Source organism: Lissotriton vulgaris, chromosome 12, assembly GCF_964263255.1.
Source record: "Lissotriton vulgaris chromosome 12, aLisVul1.2, whole genome shotgun sequence".
In the NCBI taxonomy this organism is placed as follows: Eukaryota; Metazoa; Chordata; class Amphibia; order Caudata; family Salamandridae; genus Lissotriton; species Lissotriton vulgaris.
The window spans coordinates 499,714,808-499,737,262 of record NC_141700.1 but is presented as its reverse complement, the minus strand read 5'-3'; the positions used below and the strand labels follow the sequence as shown (position 1 = coordinate 499,737,262).

General features: G+C 45.5%; 1 protein-coding gene across 1 annotated transcript in view; it reads left to right on the top strand.

The window, feature by feature from the left end:
• The first annotated feature begins 2,392 nt into the window (after positions 1 to 2,392).
• Positions 2,393 to 22,455, top strand: part of PSKH1 (protein serine kinase H1) — a 186,931-nt gene continuing 166,868 nt past the window's right edge. Inside the window, exon 1 of the mRNA XM_086945253.1 lies at positions 2,393 to 2,499. The gene's annotated coding sequence lies outside the window, so the exon portion shown is untranslated. The remainder of the gene's footprint in view (positions 2,500 to 22,455) is intronic.

The window sequence follows — 22,455 nt, the reverse complement described above, 5'->3', positions numbered from 1 at the left end:
AAAAGTCCTGTTCCCGGAGCGAGGCGCCAGCTGCATTTGCACATCAAAGCCACATAGGCTAAAGGATTGGATATTATCAAGTGGGAGGCAGCAGGTATTCGACGGCTGGACGGCGGCAGTAGTAACATGTGCTCAAACAGCCAATAAAAGGGCAATGTTTGTTTTGATGACACTTTCTTTATAGTTATTGCGGCAATAATTGTAAATATCGCGGCCATCGCGGTACTCACCCGATTTCGCGATTTTTTTGCAAATAGCGAAATCGCGAAACGCTGGAGGGTCTTACTAAAAGGGAACTGTATTGTGCCTATTGTCCAGAAGCTTCTGGTATTGGTGAACAGGTGAATGGCACAATGAAAATCAAATTAGCAAAAATGTGTGATTCCACTGTCTTGAACTGGCTAGATGTTTTGCCCCTAGTTCTAGTGATCATGAGAAATACAAATGATAGAAGGACAGATTTAAATCTCTGCAAAGTACTAATAGGACAGGGAATGAGAAAAGCACATATACCTGGTCAACAAGACAGGTCACTGAGAAATGGACTGCAGATTTTGGATACATTATCAGAATCAGGTGCTAAGCAACCAGAAGCTGGTAACACAAGAGAAACAGACTGTAAAACTGGTGATTTAAGACCAACAGACTGTGAGTGTACAGCATGGTGTAAGACTAACTGATTTTTCACCTGACACAATTTAGAAAGTACTACAGAACTAAGACACCAGAGACCAAATTTGAAGTACAAGTCACTGGAATGGACATATATGGCACTTCCTGATATACAAGAGGAAGCAAATAGCCAGGAAAGTCTGAGAATTACTGTACGAGGGATGGTCAAGGAGGAAGAAAACTTGGAAATACAGAAAGTGGTCTTATCTGATACTAGAAGAGACAAGGATGATCAGGAAAATTCAAACAAAGACTGTGAACCTATAGATAGGGATGATTAACTTGCATGATCGAGGTAACTATTAGCAGTAATACTACGTGTCTCTCGGACATCTTTCAAGTGCTCACCATCCTTTTTCCCCAGCACCCACCCCGCACCACTCCAAGGGGCTGCAATCTGAGGGATAGCCCCGGGCGCCACAAGCTCTAGCTACACCCCTGGAGCTGCCGCCTGCCTTCCCTATTACCGCTGAGAACTGTGCATCACACAGAAGTCTGTATGCTCACTGACAGTAAGCTGTGTTAGTAGTCGCTCGTACGAACTTGTTTTGGATGGGGTGACTGTACGAGCCATTACCGTGCTTACCAAGGTAATCTCTCAGTGCCTGTGCGTCACTAAGTCGGCAGAGCCTGTTGTATAGCGGTGTGCGACAGGCTGAGACTGGAGTGATGGTGCCACCAATAGCGGCTGGGCAGGTAGCAGGTGGCTTGCTGGACCAGGGCGGTACCACTTAGTCAGCTAAAGATTTGTTATTGACAAGCTTATTTATTTTTTAACCCCTTGACAGCGGCGGAATGGGGTTTTGATGAGTGGGTGGGGTTCGGACGGCTGTGGGCCGTCCTCTGCACACGCCGGCTGTCACGCACACACAAGGGGTTAAACAATACAGCTTGTGACCTATGACGTGACTCTTCTTAGATTTCCTCGGTGCTCAAATGTGTGTAATTTCTGATATTCATGGGTTTCCCTCGTCTTCGTTGCTTGATTTTGCTCATGAGAAATTGTCACTCATAGTCGTTGAAATTTCACTCATAATTACACTGAAATTATGAAAACGTCACGCATTGCACCTGCTAAGTCAGTATTTCCACAAATGTTTGGCATTACTGTTTCCCATTCGCTGGCAACGCTGCAGCAAGGTTAAAACCGAACCAGTGTCCCATAATAAACAGAATATCCAGCGTCAGAAAATTGTAGAAATACCAGTATAGCCTTGCAAAATCTCTAATCCGTATCCTGCCGAGTAAGGCACCATCCTTCGAAGTTGCCAGGCACCTTCTGAATCCAAGGCGGCAGTAAAAAGGGCGCTCCTGGATGTCAGTCCTGATCAGACAATGACCTGGGCAAACCGGGCTCTTACCACGAGAGACCCTACTCCGCCCTGCACGTACTCCCGCCTACATCTTTCCCTCCCGTCGAGACCAGCAGGTACCAGCTACTTAAGGCCCGAGGCAGGACAATACCTACCGATCCCTAACTGACCTCAAAAGTACCTCCACCCTGACTCCGCCCATGCATACTAGCCTGTAACCCACCAGACGAGTCGGACAAATCCATGTGCGGACTTTATAGCCAATCAGCAATGGCAGTTCTCTGCGGCACACTAGGATTGGCTGAGATATTCCCACTGTTCCAATCGTAGCTGACCGTCCACATTAGCAATACCGCCCTCTCCCCGACGACTCACGGAATATGTGCAGCCGTGGTATTGGTGGTTATGCGACCCGGAAGAGCTAAAATTACGGACAAATGGACATCCGTTAAATGATCAACAGCGGACGATGGACATTATGCAGGACTCACGGGATCCCTGTGTTACCAAAAGGGTAAAGTCACATAATTAATTACCCTATTGAAGTCAGTGAGATGAACTATTCTGTAGGGATTACGGACTGGGGAGGAAGAAAGTTTCAAGATGAGTGAACACTTTGAAGTATAGTCCATATAAACCTTATGTTTTGGAGATGAGGTATATATGATTTCGTGGGGTACTATTCTCAGAGGCCGGAAAATTTGAAAGATATCCGTTACTTCGTGACTTACTGCTCCATTATTGGTGCCATAAACGGCACCGATATCTGTATTATTTCTTCTAGTGTCATCGTCTTTTCTGTCGGCTGTTTGCATCCATATCGTCCTTTCATTTCTGTTGCTACAAACTCTAATGTATTCTTTAAGAGCATTATCTTTCGTACAGCTTCTTTTCTTCTGTGACGTTTTTCCTCATATCTTCCCTTTCTTCCAAATATAGTACCAGTGCTAAAAGCCGATGTTTAATGGTGGTTATACACTCCCCAATATTTCCTGCATCTTGAGACCGATGAGGCATGTCCCTTGACTTCCCCGCTTTCTTTCGCTCTGTGAGACCGTCCACTCGCTCTCACTCTAAAAGTGGCGCGCCTCTCTCACTCAGCGAGACTGGCCTCTTTCTCACTCTTAGACAACAATCTCTATATGAGAACGACTCCCGATTTCTTTCACTCTGAGAGACTGTTCCCCACCCCCTCTATTTTTTGAAAAATCATACAATGTTGACGGACCTAAAACTGGTCTCAAATTTTGTGATCCTATACAAATATTTTGTTTCACCAAGTCGCCTTTTTCTTCATTATTAAATATGAGTGCACCTTCAAATGTGTGACTTCAACATACCAGTTGTACACAAACTATTTAGTAGACTAAACATTTGCTCCATGTATGACAAGAATACTAAAGCATGGTGTGGTAGCGCACCTTCATTTACCTACAGTACATCTTACATTGAAATTGTAATTTCACACTGAGGTGCAGTTTAAATAATAAAACTATACAGCATACAAACGATAATGTGTGAAATCAGAAAATATGTATCCTTTGCACATCTCCATGTAAATTGTTCTGAATTGTTTTGATCCTTTGAAAAGTTTTGTTTCCATCCTACTAGTAAAGATTATCTTGCAATCAGTTTTCCAAATTGAACCTATTACGATTGTTTGATTGACATCTCGCTCCATTTAAATAAAGCAATTGGAAGCTTTTTCTGGGTGCCAGACTCTTTCTGGAAGTGAGGAGAGGGAATTAATTTAATTATATGAATGCGGGTGGCAGCCGCGTTGTTTACCAAGTAATGTAGTAGTTTGGAGCCTGCTGGCATACCGCCGTATTTTGCCTGTTCATTCCAAACTGTTTAAATGTTGTGTGTTAGAGAAAAACTGTTACCCTACAGCCTTTCATTTCCAACTCCCTGTACCCCAGTTCAGCTGTCAGACAGTCCACTTTACAAATTCCTCTAACTTTGCAACTGAGGAAGAAAAGTAAACACCAAGCTCCAGGATAAAATAAGCAACAATTTCTAAGAAGAAATAAGCTGACAATTGGCCTCTGTATTTGAAGGCACAACAAATTTGACCAGGTTAAACCAAAGGTATCTTTATTGCTCATTCACTTTTTGAATGAACAGAACACCAGTCCTTAACCAGTTCGAGCTCTCTCACCAGAACCGGCCAGTAGTCCCTAAAAATAGCTCACACTGATAAAATCTGACTCTCCATGGCGAGCAGGTGAGTATATTTTTCGAGGTTTGTCTGTCTATCTCTGTCTGAGAGACTGCCCTCTCTCACTCTGTGTATTGTTTTGTAGAATTTATATAGCAATTACTACTCCTTTGTGCAGCGCTGAAGCGCATGTCTACATGAGTAGCATGCTACACAGTATGTGGTTGGAAGAATGTTGATTTTATTTTTATCCTTTGAGGGAAGTGTTCCAATGTCATGTGTGACTACCACGAGGTGCGGTTATCATTTTATTGAATGCAGCACGTAGCAGTATGTTGGCTAATGAAGTATGAGAGACAGACAAAGCTGGTAGCCTTGCACAGAACTGCGGATCCCGCTATGGTATTTCATATTATATAGTCTGCTTAGTTGATTACTGCACTAGGTTGTCCAATCTGAGATTTTGTGTATAGTTCTGGTTTTGAGCTGACATGGTTGTCGGGAGAGAGAAGCGGATGGTGGGATGGGCATTTTTATGATCATCCCATATCTAAATGTCATTGTGAGATGTAAAGAAGAGGTCAGATTGTATAGATATTTGGGACCCACAATGGTGGGCTAAATTCAGAGGCTATTCCAGCAATGTGTGACATAACTCTGCAGTTATTCCATTCCTGTTTATTTGGTGATGACTGTTTTTTTAGTTGTATACTGCTGCCCTGTGGCAGATATATCTTATGTTAATTTTGGAGGTATAAGTTATAATATGTTGCTAACCACTACGTATTATGATTTTAGTATTATTGTGGGCCATAAGTGGTATATATGCAAGTACATAGCTATATAATTCCAAGGCAAGACACATGCCAGCCCTTTTGAACTTACTTGCATACCAAAAGCCGCTTCCTGGTTGAACTGTTTGCACTTGGTGGGTTTTAAGGTTAGAGTTGTATTAAACAGTGCTACTGTATTCTTGGCTCCATTGTCTGGATTTGGGTGGTGAAGTTATCTAGGAAATGGCCATGCTTTCAACTGTGTTCGGAAGAGCTCCTGTGTGCTTATAATGCTGGCTGGTAGTGTGTTTCAGAGCTTAGTGGCCTGTACTGAAAAGTTACTCAAGCCTGGAGCACAGTGTCTGGTTTGGTTTGAATTGTTTTAATTTAACGTGCAAGTATAGCGTTCCATTTCCTTGGGAGGCTCTGTGGACAATGCTGTGTGCCATGAACATTTCCTTTGTAGCTATAAGTAACCAGTCGTGTCTCGAAAATCATAAAAAGTTTACTAGACCTGCAGGTCTAGTTACTTGAATAATGTACTTGACCTGTGAACTGGTCTCCAATTGTGCTATCCTAAGCAAAGGTTTTGTTCTATGGAGCTGCCTTTCTCTTCATTATCACATAAGGAAGTTCACTATTTCTGCTGTACAAATAAACTCTTTATTTACTAGCCTAAATGTTTGCTCCATTATTAAGAATTGAACCCAAATATAGGGTACTCACGATCCCTGGCTTGCCTCTCAGTTCACTAATGGCATTTTCATCTGAGCAGGAATATTTCCCAGTTTATGTTTAAAAATACAATTTTCATAAATATTTTACTAAAGCATGATGTGGCAGTGCACTGCCATTTACGGATAGCATATTTTCAAATGGCTGCTCAACTTTCCCACTGACGTGGTTTCACAGATAAAACTATATACGGCATAAAAAAAAGTTTCAAAATTGGGCTTCAAAAATATTTAACATTTGCACGTCACCAAGTAAAGTGTTCTGATTTGTTTTGATCTGGTAATTTTTTTTTACCGCAGAATTATAAAAATGTGTCTTCATAACTAGTGAAATATATTTGAAATGTTTGAACGGTTCACTTAGTTATTTCAGTGTTGTGTTAGAAAAAAGCCTCGAATCATACAGCCTTTCATTTCACATTATTTGCACAGTGTGCTTGTCACATAGTTCACTTTACAAAATCCTCTAACTTCAGTCACAGAAAAAAAGTACATGTAGGAATACAAACTGACTTTTGACCTCTCTCTCTGAAAAGCCAAGCAAATGTAACAAGATAACACAATTTGAAATCATCTTTATTGGTCAGTCACTCTATGAGCAAGCAAAACACCTGGTGTCTGCTCGCCAGAATGGGCAAGAAGGCTCTAAAAATAACTCGTCCTGATTAAATCTGACTTGCTAGAGTGAGTGGATTTTCCGAGCCCTGCCAGTGGAGCGATTAAAGGATTGGAGTCATACCTTCTCTTGGTTGAAGTTGGAGAAAAAGCATTGCAGCAGCATTTTGGATGAGTTGCGTTTTGCTTTTGATGAATGTGAGTGCGCCAAGGTATGGGCTGTTGGCGTAGTCCAGTTTGGATATTACGAGTGTGAGGATGCTTGCAGTTTATGTTGGGGTACAAGGTATGGCTAGATGCGATGTAGGGCTTTTATTGTGTAGAAGGCACTCTGTGACGTTAGTATGCAGTTTCAAGGATAGGTCTGAATCTGTTGTCACGTCTAGGTTTTTAACTTCTCCTGATGTTGATGAATAGGCTTGACATTCCTTCGGCCATATGGCAGTAGGCTGGTATACTTTTGCCACTGTCCACAGGTCATAATCTCTGTCTTTGCGGTATTGAGCTTTAGATGGTTATTCAACATCCATGTGTTTATGGCATACAGGCAGTTTTAGATTGTGAATTGTTGAAGTCTTCGGGGTTATCCATTTTTCAAATGATTTGGGTCTCATCTGCATAGTCCCAACTGGTGAGGTTTTATGATTTATTCAGATTTGGTAAGGGGATGACATGGATGTGAGAAGTCTGGTCTCTCTCTCTCTCTCGGAGTCTGATCTCTCTCTCTCTCGGAGACTGGTCTCTCTCTCTGAGTCGGGTCTCTCTCTCTTTCTGAGTCTGGTCTCTCTCTCGGAGTCTAGTCAGTCTCTCTCTCTCTCTCTCTCTCTCTCTCTCTCTCTCTCTCTCTCTCTCTCTCTCTCTCTCGGCGTCTAGGCTCTCTCTCTCTCTCTCTCTCTATCTGCGTCTGGGCTCTCTCGCGCTGTCTCGGCGTCTGGGCTCTCTCGCGCTGTCTCGGCGTCTGGGCTCTCTCGCGCTGTCTCGGCGTCTGGGCTCTCGCGCTGTCTCGGCGTCTGGGCTCTCGCGCTGTCTCGGCGTCTGGGCTCTCGCGCTGTCTCGGCGTCTGGGCTCTCGCGCTGTCTCGGAGTCTGGGCTCTCGCGCTGTCTCGGAGTCTGGGCTCTCGCGCTGTCTCGGAGTCTGGGCTCTCGCGCTGTCTCGGAGTCTGGGCTCTCGCGCTGTCTCGGAGTCTGGGCTCTCGCGCTGTCTCGGAGTCTGGGCTCTCGCGCTGTCTCGGAGTCTGGGCCCTCGCGCTGTCTCGGAGTCTGGGCCCTCGCGCTGTCTCGGAGTCTGGGCCCTCGCGCTGTCTCGGAGTCTGGGCCCTCGCGCTGTCTCGGAGTCTGGGCCCTCGCGCTGTCTCGGAGTCTGGGCCCTCGCGCTGTCTCGGAGTCTGGGCCCTCGCGCTGTCTCGGAGTCTGGGCCCTCGCGCTGTCTCGGAGTCTGGGCCCTCGCGCTGTCTCGGAGTCTGGGCCCTCGCGCTGTCTCGGAGTCTGGGCCCTCGCGCTGTCTCGGAGTCTGGGCCCTCGCGCTGTCTCGGAGTCTGGGCCCTCGCGCTGTCTCGGAGTCTGGGCCCTCGCGCTGTCTCGGAGTCTGGGCCCTCGCGCTGTCTCGGAGTCTGGGCCCTCGCGCTGTCTCGGAGTCTGGGCCCTCGCGCTGTCTCGGAGTCTGGGCCCTCGCGCTGTCTCGGAGTCTGGGCCCTCGCGCTGTCTCGGAGTCTGGGCCCTCGCGCTGTCTCGGAGTCTGGGCCCTCGCGCTGTCTCGGAGTCTGGGCCCTCGCGCTGTCTCGGAGTCTGGGCCCTCGCGCTGTCTCGGAGTCTGGGCCCTCGCGCTGTCTCGGAGTCTGGGCCCTCGCGCTGTCTCGGAGTCTGGGCCCTCGCGCTGTCTCGGAGTCTGGGCCCTCGCGCTGTCTCGGAGTCTGGGCCCTCGCGCTGTCTCGGAGTCTGGGCCCTCGCGCTGTCTCGGAGTCTGGGCCCTCGCGCTGTCTCGGAGTCTGGGCCCTCGCGCTGTCTCGGAGTCTGGGCCCTCGCGCTGTCTCGGAGTCTGGGCCCTCGCGCTGTCTCGGAGTCTGGGCCCTCGCGCTGTCTCGGAGTCTGGGCCCTCGTGCTGTCTCGGAGTCTGGGCCCTCGCGCTGTCTCGGAGTCTGGGCCCTCGCGCTGTCTCGGAGTCTGGGCCCTCGCGCTGTCTCGGAGTCTGGGCCCTCGCGCTGTCTCGGAGTCTGGGCCCTCGCGCTGTCTCGGAGTCTGGGCCCTCGCGCTGTCTCGGAGTCTGGGCCCTCGCGCTGTCTCGGAGTCTGGGCCCTCGCGCTGTCTCGGAGTCTGGGCCCTCGCGCTGTCTCGGAGTCTGGGCCCTCGCGCTGTCTCGGAGTCTGGGCCCTCGCGCTGTCTCGGAGTCTGGGCCCTCGCGCTGTCTCGGAGTCTGGGCTCTCGCGCTGTCTCGGCGTCTGGGCCCTCGCGCTGTCTCGGCGTCTGGGCTCTCGCGCTGTCTCGGCGTCTGGGCTCTCGCGCTGTCTCGGCGTCTGGGCTCTCGCGCTGTCTCGGAGTCTGGGCTCTCGCGCTGTCTCGGAGTCTGGGCTCTCGCGCTGTCTCGGAGTCTGGGCTCTCGCGCTGTCTCGGAGTCTGGGCTCTCGGGCTGTCTCGGAGTCTGGGCTCTCGCGCTGTCTCGGAGTCTGGGCTCTCGGGCTGTCTCGGAGTCTGGGCCTCTCTCTCCCTCGCCTCTCTCTCCCTCGCCTCTCTCTCCCTCGCCTCTCTCTCCCTCGCCTCTCTCTCCCTCGCCTCTCTCTCCCTCGCCTCTCTCTCCCTCGCCTCTCTCTCCCTCGCCTCTCTCTCCCTCGCCTCTCTCTCTCTCTCTCCCTCGCCTCTCTCTCTCTCTCTCCCTCGCCTCTCTCTCTCTCTCTCCCTCGCCTCTCTCTCTCTCTCTCCCTCGCCTCTCTCTCTCTCTCTCCCTCGCCTCTCTCTCTCTCTCTCCCTCGCCTCTCTCTCTCTCTCTCTCTCCCTCGCCTCTCTCTCTCTCTCTCTCTCCCTCGCCTCTCTCTCTCTCTCTCTCTCCCTCGCCTCTCTCTCTCTCTCTCTCTCCCTCGCCTCTCTCTCTCTCTCTCTCTCCCTCGCCTCTCTCTCTCTCTCTCTCCCTCGCCTCTCTCTCCCTCGCCTCTCTCTCTCTCTCTCTCTCCTCGCCTCTCTCTCTCTCTCTCTCCCTCGCCTCTCTCTCTCTCTCTCTCCCTCGCCTCTCTCTCTCTCTCTCTCCCTCGCCTCTCTCTCTCTCTCTCTCTCTCTCTCCCTCCCTCGCCTCTCTCTCTCTCTCTCTCTCTCTCTCCCTCGCCCCTCTCTCTCTCTCCCTCGCCTCTCTCTCTCCTTCGCCCCTCTCTCTCTCTCCCTCGCCTCTCTCTCTCCTTCGCCTCTCTCTCTCTCTCCCTCGCCTCTCTCTCTCTCTCCCTCGCCTCTCTCTCTCCTTCGCCTCTCTCTCTCTCTCCCTCGCCTCTCTCTCTCCTTCGCCTCTCTCTCTCCCTCGCCTCTCTCTCCCTCGCCTCTCTCTCCCTCGCCTCTCTCTCTCTCGCCTCTCTCTCTCTCCCTCGCCTCTCTCTCTCTCCCTCGCCTCCCTCTCTCTCCCTCGCCTCTCTCTCTCTCTCTCTCTCTCTCTCTCTCGCCCCTCGTCCCTCTCTCTCTTCCTCTCCCTTCCTCTCTCTCACACCCTCCCTCTCTCACACCTTCCTCTCTCACACCTCCCCCTTGCTCTCACACCCTCCCTCTCTCACCCGTCCCTCTCGCACTCATAGACTAACCTCATTCTTTCTCTCACTCTTTCTCTCTGTGAGACTAGCCTCTCTCTGTCTCGCTGTTTGTGAGAGTGGCCCCTCAATGGTGGTAGACACTTTCTCGCATAATTGATCACCACATCCACTTCCTGTGATAAATCCTCTGTCTCGCTCCATATTGTTGCCTTTTCTTTCCATCTCCGCCACTTCGTTGTTTTTCAAGGTCCGTCATGACCGCCTCTCTTGTCACTGCTTTCTTTTATCCAGTCACCGCCTCTCTTGTCACTGCTTTCTTTTATCCAGTCATTTCTCATTCTTGTGATCTTTTGTGTCCATTCACTGCCTAATTCATCGATCTCTAGCCCATCATTCTACCCCTGTATTCGCCTCTCACTTCTCTGATTGCCACAACTCTCCTGTCACTGTTTTTGTTTAAACACGTTCTCTTCCTAAGGCCTTAAACGTTGCTAGAAGATACATTACTTTTCACCTTCAAGCTTAGTATGACACTTCTGTTTAAGAAAAAAAACTTATGTAAAAACTAGAAACAAATGGATGGTTACTTGAAGGAATAATTTGTCTGAACTGTGGTTATTGGGAATATTTCTTAAATATCAATCTAAAATACAGGATAGGTAATTCTGAGTGTCAGACTGGTGTCTCGTAGAGGGTAGAATGTCTGTGTTAATATTGGTAATTGATTGATGGACCTGGCCTATTGTGGTCATAAGGGACAATGGTTAGCTTCTTACCCTCTGTTTTTGTGAGCATAGAGACTTTGGAGCAGACATTATGCACCATGAGTTAAAAGCCTTGCTACTGACTAATGGTAACTAAAGCTTGTTGAACAAGCACAGCTTACAAAAAGAAACATTGATGAAGCCAATAGTTTTTTTTACTTTTCTGTAGTTAAATGTGTTTGTTGTGTTAGAATGTTTGATTTGTGGTAGTGCACTCTTAGTTTACCTAGTTTGTGTGTTTCGAATATAATTATACAGGTCGTTGGTGCATAGGTTGGTACCCTACTGAGCTCTTAGGGTATGTATACAAAGTCTTGACATGTGTGCTCTGGTGAAACAGGACCCACTCCTTCCTTGCACTCCTTTCTCTTTCATTCAATTTTTACTCCGTGAATTCAAAGACTTTTTCTTTGAAAATTTATTTTCATCTTCAAATCATTTTTGTAGCGAGTTTTTCGGTTCATTTACTTCATATATCTTTCATGATGTTTTTACATGATTATAATTAGTCCCAATGCATTTCAAGCATTACGCTCTTCATCAGGGGATTATTTTTCTGAAAATATAATACACATATTTAAATACTGTGGTCCAATAATGCAACAACTCCAACCGGAGCTAAATCATATAACAATTCTGTACATAGTTATTGTCTGCTACCCCGTTTCCAAAACATCCTATAACCTTTCACCGCTCGTTAAAAAACGTGTGCGTGTTCTACATTCCAACTCATCACAACAATAAAGTACACTGACCTTCAGTACTTCGCGTAAGTTTTCAAAACTGCAACAAAGAGAATGAAATTTCTCTCAGTAAGTATATCTCTTAATCTAGTCATTAAACTTGCTCTGGGTTGCCTTGTATTGTTCTTACCTGGTACGCGGTCATGATAAACTTCCCTCGCTACCTTGGCGTTCGTCACTCTAGCCCTGAGTGCCGGTTACAACTCTATACTCCTGTTCCGCTCACGTGACTACGTGAAAATGCGTGCACGTTAGTGAATTTTTAAAGAGATAGGCTCTTACTACGGTATACTGGTCTATACTATTGTTCCGCTCACGTGCAACTAGATTTAAAAATCTTACTACGATACACGTAGAAATTCACCATATACAGTGAAAGTATTTGTACAAACGTATCCTACTCTTACTTTTGTTGTGAATAATTTTGTGCTTTTGCGGTGTAGTTACACCTGACGTTAAAAAAGGGATTCATCTTTACATATCCAAAAAGGCACAATTATACTGTCACATGTGTCCTTATAAAAAACAATTTAGATCAGTTCGTTCATTGAGACCTTTCGGCTGCATGGTGCATAGAAAGTTTATCCAAAACACTTCTCTCCTGAGTAAATGATTGTTATTGTCTCTTCCTGGAATATTCGCAGCTATTTCCAGTATGCAGAATTTCAATTGGCTTGCATTGTGGTTGGCTTGATTGAAGTGGGTCGCCACTGTTGATTTTTGATTCTTCAATCTGATGTTACTCTTATGTTCTATTATGCGTGTTTTTATTTTCCTTTGTGTTTTGCCCACATAGGACAACCCACATGGACAGCGTAACATATATACCACATTTTCTGTGTTGCAAGTACCTGATACCTTTAAGTTTATGGGAGTACCTTTACTTGGATGATTGATGGTGTTTCCTTTAATGATGGCTGAGCAGTTGCCACAATTGTAACATGGTAATGTCCCACTGTATTTGATTGTTTCCTGCATTTTTGGTTGCTTCAATAATTCCTTCAGATTACGTGTTCTTTCATATGAAAAAATAGGTGGTTTGGAGAAAATGCCTTTGAAATCTTCCTCTAATGCCAGTAATGGCCAATGTTTCCTGATGATCTTTTTTTATCTTGACACTTCTAGTGGAATATTTTGACACAAACACACTTCTTTTTTTCTTCTTGTTTTGGTACTGATCTCAATAAATGTTGACGCTGTAATTTATCTGCTCTGTTAGCTGCAGATTCCAAAATGGGTTCAGGATAGCCCCTCCTTTTAAACTTGAGTAGTGTAGCCTGTTTATGTTTCAAATATAGTTCTTCTGTGGATGCTATTCGTTTGATTCTGAGGATTTGTGAAAATGGTAAATGATGTTTTAACGAATTTTGGTGAAAGCTGTTATAATGAAGTAGATTGTTTCTGTCGGTGTTTTTAGTATAAACACTTGTGATAATTTTTCCTTCTGTGTTGGTTAATAACACATCCAAGAATGACAATTCTTTGTTGCTCATAGTGCTCGTAAACTGAATTCTGTCATCTTTCGAATTTAGTTCATGTAATGCTTGTTTCAAGGTTATTTCACTTCCTCTCCAGAGTACAAAAATATCGTCAATGTATCTCTTATATACTATTAAGTTGTTTTTCCATGTTTCATTTTCCAATATGTGCTCCATCTCAAATTTGTGCATAAAAATGTTCGCATAAGTCGGCGCGGCACAATTGCCCATGGAAGTACCAGATGCTTGTATATAGAATGTATCTTCCCACTTGAAATAGCTATGATATAGCGTGAAGTGCAACAGTTCCATTATGAATATCTTTAGGTCTTCGGTTTTGTCTTCCCGTACCAACATGCTTTCAACTGCAGATAACCCCAAATCATGGGGAAGTGAGGTGTATAGCGACTTCACGTCTATACTTGCCATGATCATGTCTTTGGTGAATTTTCCTTGTTCTTCTTCCAAAATGTTAAGGAAGTGGGTTGTGTCTTTTATATAGGTGCTTGTATTTTGCACTATATTCTGTAGGTGTTTGTCTATATACTTCCCTATAGGTTCATGTATCGATCCTATGGTTGATACAATTGGACGTAGTGGTGGCTGATTCAGATCTTTGTGCATTTTTGGGGTCATATATATGTATGGCACAGTTGGATTGTCTTTAATAAGGTAGTCCTTCTCTTTTTGACTGATGGTTCCTTTGGTCATTGCATTGTCAATGATTATTTTCAAAATTCTCATGAATTCTTAAGTCGGGTCTGTTGTCATAATAGTATAGGTGTTTCGATCTTGGACATGTGCTTCTACTCTGTTGTTGTAATAACTGGTGTCCATTTTAAGTAAGGCACCCCCCTTATCTGCTTGTCTGATTGTAATATCCATGTTGTTTGCTAGTTTTTGCAAAATATTTTTTTCTTGATTTGTCATATTTGATTGTTTTGTTTTTGGTGATTTGAAGATGTCTTCTATTTCTTTGGCTACTACTTTTTCGAATGCGTCCTATACATGAACCTATAGGGAAGTATATAGACAAACACCTACAGAATATAGTGCAAAATACAAGCACCTATATAAAAGACACAACCCACTTCCTTAACATTTTGGAAGAAGAACAAGGAAAATTCACCAAAGACATGATCATGGCAAGTATAGACGTGAAGTCGCTATACACCTCAATTCCCCATGATTTGGGTTTATCTGCAGTTGAAAGCATGTTGGTACGGGAAGACAAAACCGAAGATCTAAAGATATTCATAATGGAACTGTTGCACTTCACGCTATATCATAGCTATTTCAAGTGGGAAGATACATTCTATATACAAGCATCTGGTACTTCCATGGGCAATTGTGTCGCGCCGACTTATGCGAACATTTTTATGCACAAATTTGAGATGGAGCACATATTGGAAAATGAAACCTGGAAAAACAACTTAATAGTATACAAGAGATACATTGACGATATTTTTGTACTCTGGAGAGGAAGTGAAATAACCTTGAAACAAGCATTACATGAACTAAATTCGAAAGATGACAGAATTCAGTTTACGAGCACTATGAGCAACAAAGAATTGTCATTCTTGGATGTGTTATTAACCAACACAGAAGGAAAAATTATCACAAGTGTTTATACTAAAAACACCAACAGAAACAATCTATTTCATTATAACAGCTTTCACCAAAATTCGTTAAAACATCATTTACCATTTTCACAAATCCTCAGAATCAAACGAATAGCATCCACAGAAGAACTATATTTGAAACATAAACAGGCTACACTACTCAAGTGTAAAAGGAGGGGCTATCCTGAACCCATTTTGGAATCTGCAGCTAACAGAGCAGATAAATTACAGCGTCAACATTTATTGTGATCCGTACCAAAACAAGAAGAAACAAGCATTGGAAATGCAATAGGTCTCGCATTAGGAAAGTTTGAGCTATTGGTCTTATAAATGACTTTTTTTATTTATGTGTTGTTTTTTAAAATAGCTAAATTAATAGCTTTGTCATTTACTATACCAATAGTTATAAATTTCGCAAATGTGACACCTACAGCATTTGTAATGCAACATGTTTTGTATTTACGTGACTTAGATGTATTGATATTACAAATAACAATGGCTTTTAATTTTTTTAAATAATTAATACTTAAATAATTTATTTAATTTGTAATGTCAATAGCTTAAACTTTTGTAAATAACTTTTGTGAAGATTATGTTCAGTGTTTTTTTATTGTGCCGAAAATCCAAGAACATAAGTGAAATATTAACATCTTTTTTGTGATTTGTAATAAAGTTTGAAAGCTTTAAAACAGCTTGAAACATTGAAAGAACATATTTGAACCAGTGATGCTGTGGTGGTGCGGAGTGATACTGTGGTTGCGCTGAGTGATACTGTGGTTGCGCTGAGTGATGCTGTGGTTGCGCTGAGTGATGCTGTGGTTGAGGGGGTGTGAGGGTGAGGGAGTGAGGGGGTTTGAGGGTGAGTGAGGGGGTGTGAGGGTGAGTGAGGGGGTGAGTGTGAGTGAGGGGGGAGAGGGGGGTGAGGGGGTGTGAGGGTGAGGGTGAGTGAGGGTGTGCGAGTGTGTGAGGGTGAAGGGGTGTGAGGGTGTGTGATAGGGGGTATGAGGGTGCGGGGTTGAGGTTGAGGGTGAGTGAGGGTGAGGATGTGTGAGGGTGTGTGAGGGTGAGGGTGTGTGTGAGGGGGTGTGTGAGGGTGAGGGTGTGTGTAAGGGTGAGGGGGTGTGTAAGGGTGAGGGGGTGTGTAAGGGTGAGGGGGTGTGTAAGGGTGAGGGGTGTGTAAGGGTGAGGGGGTGTGAGAGTGTGTGTGAGGGTGTGTGTGTGTGTGAGAGTGAAGGGGTGCAAGGGTGAGGGTGAGTGTGGGTGTGAGAGAGTGTGAGGGTGTGTGAGGATGAGGGTGTGTGAGAGGGGGTGTGAGGGTGCAGGGTTGAGGATGAGGGTGAGTGAAGGTGTGTGAGGGTGAGTGTGTGTGAGGGTGAGGGTGTGTGTGAGGGTGAGGGGGTGTGTAAGGGTGAGGGGGTGTGTAAGGGTGAGGGGGTGTGAGGGTGAGGGTGTGTGAGGGTGAGGTGGGTGAGTTAGGGGGTGTGAGGGTGAAAGGGTTGTGAGGGGGTGTGAGGGCGAGGAGGGGGTTGTGGAATGGGATAGGTGAGACCTACAAATCTATCCAACAGCCGTACTGAAGGAGTAATGTGAAGTTCAATAACCAATCAAATGTCAGAAGTGATCCTTCTTGTGTTAATAATAAGGTTTAGGACATCCCAGTAGAACAGCGCACAGCAAACAACCGCAGAAGGCGTAGCAGACTGCCAAGTTACGGAAGCTCCTGCACTTTTAATGGTTTTCAGCTGGCTCCCAAAATGGGGTAGAGGACTTTTATGTTCCGATTTGCTGCACAGAATTGCAAAGGAAAAGATTATAATTTTTATGAATTCCATAGTTCTTGAACATGCTGGAGAGCACCTTCAAAGCGCAAACAACGTTTTTAACAGCTTCCTTAAATCGTTGTGATTGGGTGGGTTTTTGGTGGTCAAAAAGACAGCATTCAGGCTGGTTTTCTCAACTATGGGAAATGCTGCATAACCAATGAGTCCCCTCTAAATGCACAAAGGCATTAAAGGGCTTTACCTGCAGAGCAGTGTGAACTGCAGTGGTAGATCAGCTGCTGCAGGGGAGGAGGAGAGGTGGGCTGATCACCGTGGCCCCTGCGGCTATAGAGGTGATCCGGGAGAGGTTGAGCCCGAGCGGCCGATGACGAAGGGCACTCCACTTAACCCGGACATGGGGGTGGGAGGAGTGTTGATTTTGGTGTTAAGAGGGAGGGCACCAAACGGGAGAAATGTTAAAGGTCAATGTGATTAAAAAACATGTAGGTAGTTAAGCCGCACATACGGACCAAAATGTCATATTAAGCTGAAAATAAAGTGCAGCTAAAGTATTCACACTGAATAAGGTCCGTGACCTGGAGCCCCCGCTCGGAATAGTTTTTTTTCCTAACTTGAAGGCGGGTGCCGGGATGAAACAAAGCGCAGCGCCCATGCACTTAAAACTAGTTTCATCACATAATCGTGTTGCCACATGGAAGAGAAATGTACGCATTCCACCGCTCAGTGTTTCAACAGATTTACAGAGAAGGCAGCGCAGAGAGGCACAGGTTAACACAGCTCGACGCTCCCATTTAGCCTCTTAAAGTAACCGTACAAATGAGCCTGGATCGAGCATTAAAGAGCAACAAGCAGTGTTGTGGGAGTGGCATCGAGGGTGGCACAGGGAGATTACTAAGCCTCAGCAATAGTCTCGCTTAGCGAAGCAGCTGCGCTGCATTCACTACACAAGACCTAAAAATAGTTCAGACCAAAGATGCTAGGCAAAAGAGGAGGGAATGGGACAAAAGAAAAATATAAAAGGCAAGAGAAAGCAATGAAAAAGGCTTTTGATAGCAAGATGGAGACTAGAAAGAAGGAACGAGTAGTAGAAGAGAGAATGAGGATAGGATACAGGAAGGGAAAGGGACCAGGAAAGGAGGCAGAAAAGAGGGAGGGTAAACCAGCATTGGCAAGGACAATCATTCACCAATGTTCAGCCAGTGACGTGATTGATTTTGCCAGCACCTGAGCAGCTATGTTTAAAGTCTGGATAGCAGTTTGAAGTAATGGTGTACTGGGAGGAGGCTTTCAAGTGATTCCGAAGGCAGCCATTCGGTGCTGCTGAGAAGGGAATAGAAAGGGCAGAACGAAAGGACCAGGGTAGAGCGTGAGCATGAGTGAAAACAAAAGCAACATTTTAATGCAAAATCAAATAAAAATAGGCCCATGATGTCATCAGTAGAAGACTACAACACAGCAGGCAATCACCAACAGGGGGCGGAGCGGGAAAAAAAAAACAAGACGGAGGGAAGAGAGAGAAGGGGAGGGTTGAGGAGAAATGCAACACGGCGGGCAGGGGAGGGGGCGGCGTGCATGTGTGTCTGCTACGTTAGCCACGGAGTGAGGCCTGTCTCTGTCGCTGGCTGTGTGCACTACGAGGGTGAACGCTCTCCAGGCCATTGGTGTGCCTGGCTCGAGGGCGCTTCGGCGATTTTCTCAAACAGATAATCTCATGCATGGCAGAAATATTTGTAAGATCCAACTGTAAGTCCCTCGAACAAGGACACAAAGGATCTATCCCAAAAGTAAGCATTAGGCAGCCTAATGAAAACAGGTTTATGAAAAGGGAAAAAAACCATGCTTGGACGAAGCCGCAGACTTTTGATATGTGGCGCTCTTCTGCCCCTACTTTCAAAACTGCCATGACGTTGCGACACGGCGGGCAGGGGAGGGGGCGGAGTGGGAAAAAAAAAAAACCAAGACGGAGGGAAGAGAGAGAAGGGGAGGGTTGAGGAGAAATGCGACACGGCGGGCAGGGGAGGGGGGCGGAGCGGGTAAAAAAATAAATAAACAAGACGGAGGGAAGAGAGAGAAGGGGAGGGGGGAGGAGAAATGCGACACGGCGGGCAGGGGAGGGGGCGGAGCGGGTAAAACAATAAATAAACACGACGGCTGGACGAGAGAGAAGGGGTGGGGGGAGGAGAAATGCGACACAGCGGGCAGGGGAGGAGGGGGCGGAGCTGGGGGAGGCTGTGAGATGTGCACGCGCTTTTAAGCTCAATGCGCATGTGCATTGAGCTTAAAAGTCACGGGCACTGCAAGGAATCGCCATGATTCCTTGCAAGTTAGTTAAAGAGTGGTTAAGCCCCCATAGTCTCGCAAGCTCGATGCGCATGCGCATCGACAGGCGAGACCTAAAAAGAAGTGTTTGTGTCAAAATACTCCACTAGAAGTGTCAAGATAAAAAAGATCATCAGGAAACATTGGCCATTACTGGCATTAGAGGAAGATTTCAAAGGCATTTTCTCCAAACCACCTATTTTTGCATATGAAAGAACATGTAATCTGAAGGAATTATTGAAGCAACCAAAAATGCAGGAAACAATCAAATACAGTGGGACATTACCATGTTACAATTGTGGCAACTGCTCAGCCATCATTAAAGGAAACACCATCAATCATCCAAGTAAAGGTACTCCCATAAACTTAAAGGTATCAGGTACTTGCAACACAGAAAATGTGGTATATATGTTACGCTGTCCATGTGGGTTATACTATGTGGGCAAAACACAAAGGAAAATAAAAACACGCATAATAGAACATAAGAGTAACATCAGATTGAAGAATCAAAAATCAACAGTGGCGACCCACTTCAATCAAGCCAACCACAATGCAAGCCAATTGAAATTCTGCATACTGGAAATAGCTGCGAATATTCCAGGAAGAGACAATAACAATCATTTACTCAGGAGAGAAGTGTTTTGGATAAACTTTCTATGCACCATGCAGCCGAAAGGTCTCAATGAACGAACTGATCTAAATTGTTTTTTATAAGGACACATGTGACAGTATAATTGTGCCTTTTTGGATATGTAAAGATGAATCCCTTTTTTAACGTCAGGTGTAACTACACCGCAAAAGCACAAAAATATTCACAACAAAAGTAAGAGTAGGATACGTTTGTACACGTATTTTCACTGTATATGGTGAATTTCTATGTGTATCGTAGTAAGATTTTTAAATCTAGTTGCACGTGAGCGGAACAATAGTATAGACCAGTATACCGTAGTAAGAGCCTATCTCTTTAAAAATTCACTAACGTGCACGCATTTTCACGTAGTCACATGAGCGGAACAGGAGTATAGAGTTGTAACCGGCACTCAGGGCTAGAGTGACGAACGCCAAGGTAGCGAGGGAAGTTTATCATGACCGCGTACCAGGTAAGAACAATACAAGGCAACCCAGAGCAAGTTTAATGACTAGATTAAGAGATATACTTACTGAGAGAAATTTCCTTCTCTTTGTTGCAGTTTTGAAAACTTACGCGAAGTACTGAAGGTCAGTGTACTTTATTGTTGTGATGAGTTGGAATGTAGAACACGCACACGTTTTTTAACGAGCGGTGAAAGGTTATAGGATGTTTTGGAAACGGGGTAGCAGACAATAACTATGTACAGAATTGTTATATGATTTAGCTCCGGTTGGAGTTGTTGCATTATTGGACCACAGTACTTAAATATGTGTATTATATTTTCAGAAAAATAATCCCCTGATGAAGAGCATAATGCTTGAAATGCATTGGGACTAATTATAATCATGTAAAAACATCATGAAAGATATATGAAGTAAATGAACTGAAAAACTCGCTACAAAAATGATTTGAAGATGAAAATACATTTTCAAAGAAAAAGTATTTGAATTCACGGAGTAAAAATTGAATGAAAGAGAAAGGAGTGCAAGGAAGGAGTGGGTCCTGTTTCTACAGAGCACACATGTCAAGACTTTGTTGTGTTAGAGACGACTGACTTACTTTGGGCTCATAGATACTCTTCATGTAGAGTTATGGTGATGGGGGCTGTTAGCTCCTTACCTGCAAAGGTTGTTAGGTTGCCTTGGGAATGACATGCTTTTCCATCTTCAGCCTTCTATAAATCCACTTACTTGACTGCATGGAATTGTAGGAAGGTCATTGTGAGGTTCTACTACTGGCAGAACATCGCACTACGCAAATCTACAACATGAACGTCGTTAAAATGAATCATGACCTTAAATTCAGTACCGTGAGAGTTCTTAATTTCCGGGAAGTGTATGTGTGAGAAAGAGATAGATGAGTAGGAGATGGAGGGAGAGAGCAGAAGTGTAATGGATGGAGTAAGAGTTAGAGAAATGAACAGAAGATCAGAGTTTAGTGCCAAATAGATTAGATTAAGAGGTTGAACAGGAGAAGGAAGTGATGATAGTGTTTAATAAGGCAAGAGGGGAACAAAATAATGCGAGCGAGTGAGGATTATCTTCTAGAAAGGAGACCAAGAAACATGTTTTGCTTAAAAAGAAAATTGAATCCCATTTGGCACACTGACTGGCATCTCTGCGAAGAAACGCTGGTTGACTGGTAGTGCGATCTAAAACCCGCCATCACTTTCTAAATCAGATTTGATTATTGTTAGACCTGGCACCTTGACGTGAGTTTCCCTTCCACTTTTTGTTGATGTGCCTCAGATGTTTTTGCTGGTCTCCGCCGCTCAGGGCACTGCGCCACGGCCAATCTGTGCCGCAGTGCAAGTGCTCCCAATGTAAAGTGTATATGTGATTGATCTCCATGATTGGCACATTGGATTTACTGTCAGTCCCCAGTAAAGTGCACCAGGAGTGCCAGGGTTTGTAAATGCCAATACTGCGAGTGGGCCTGCAGCGCTGGTTGCGCCACCCACAGAATCAGCCTTTTAAAATGTGTCTAGGGTCTGCCATTGCAGAACCTGCATGCAGTCTGGTACTGTCATGCTGGCTGGGCAAGTGCACACACTTGCCAGCCTCAAAACCTTCCCTTTGCTTCATATTAGTCACCCCTATGGTAGGCCCTAGGGCAGAGTGCATTGTAAGTGTAAGGTAGGACAAGCCCTGATGTGTGTGGAATGTTCTAATAGTGAATTACAGCCAAATTCGTTTTTCACTATTGTAATGCTACCTGTTCTCTTAGGCCAAGATGGGCTGCTGGAATTATTACACCCTATAATCCCAGCAGGCTCAGGGAACATGGTAGAAAGTCAAGTTTAGTATGCCTGAACTCAGAATAATAAAATACTTCTTTTAGTAAAGTTTATTTTAATATCCTGTGCTTGCAAATGCTACTTTTAGAAAGTTCGCATTTGCTTGCCTAACCATTTCAGCCCGCCTCTGCTAGGATGTGTATCTGCTGTCTGGGTTGTGTGAGTGACAGGGCTGGGGGATGACAGGTGGTGAATGCAAGGATTACACCTTAGTGGGAGGTGGGAGTGCCCCTGGACTCTGAATAGGGCTGTGCTCTGCCACCACAATGCTGGCTCCGCCCCCTGGGGAGCGACTGATGACTCTGCCCGACACCTGGCCTAGGAGAGGGGAGACTGTCAACAAGGTACTCCTGGCTGTACTTGTCATCTGAATGCTGGCTCCACCTCCTGCGGAGCGTCTGATGTGCCTGCCCCTCACACTGAAAGGAAAAGCCAGGAACAGCACAACAGAGTGCTTCAAAACTGAATTAGGCTATGCAAAGGCCCCCCTGGCCTGAAAGAACAAAAGAATTGCTGTATAAAAGAAGGAGCCCTGCTCCCAAGAAACTAGATCCTGTTTCCCACAACGAACCTCTGCCCAACTAGAAGGAGAAGAAGAAGCTGGAAGGACTGGCCTGCTGTCTGCCTTGCTGAGGAAGGAGAGGAGAAGACTTTCTGAAAAGACTTTGCTTACTTGTGCTTGAAACTTTCTCCAAGGGCTTGATTGAGGTTGCCCCCTGACCTGAACCCCAGGACCAGTGGGTTCTTCTGTGCTTTGGCTCGTCTGATATCTGAGGCCGAGTATTTCCTCCCGCCGGAGGTGAAGTCTGCGCCCTCTCGCCCCTCCTAGGGCCG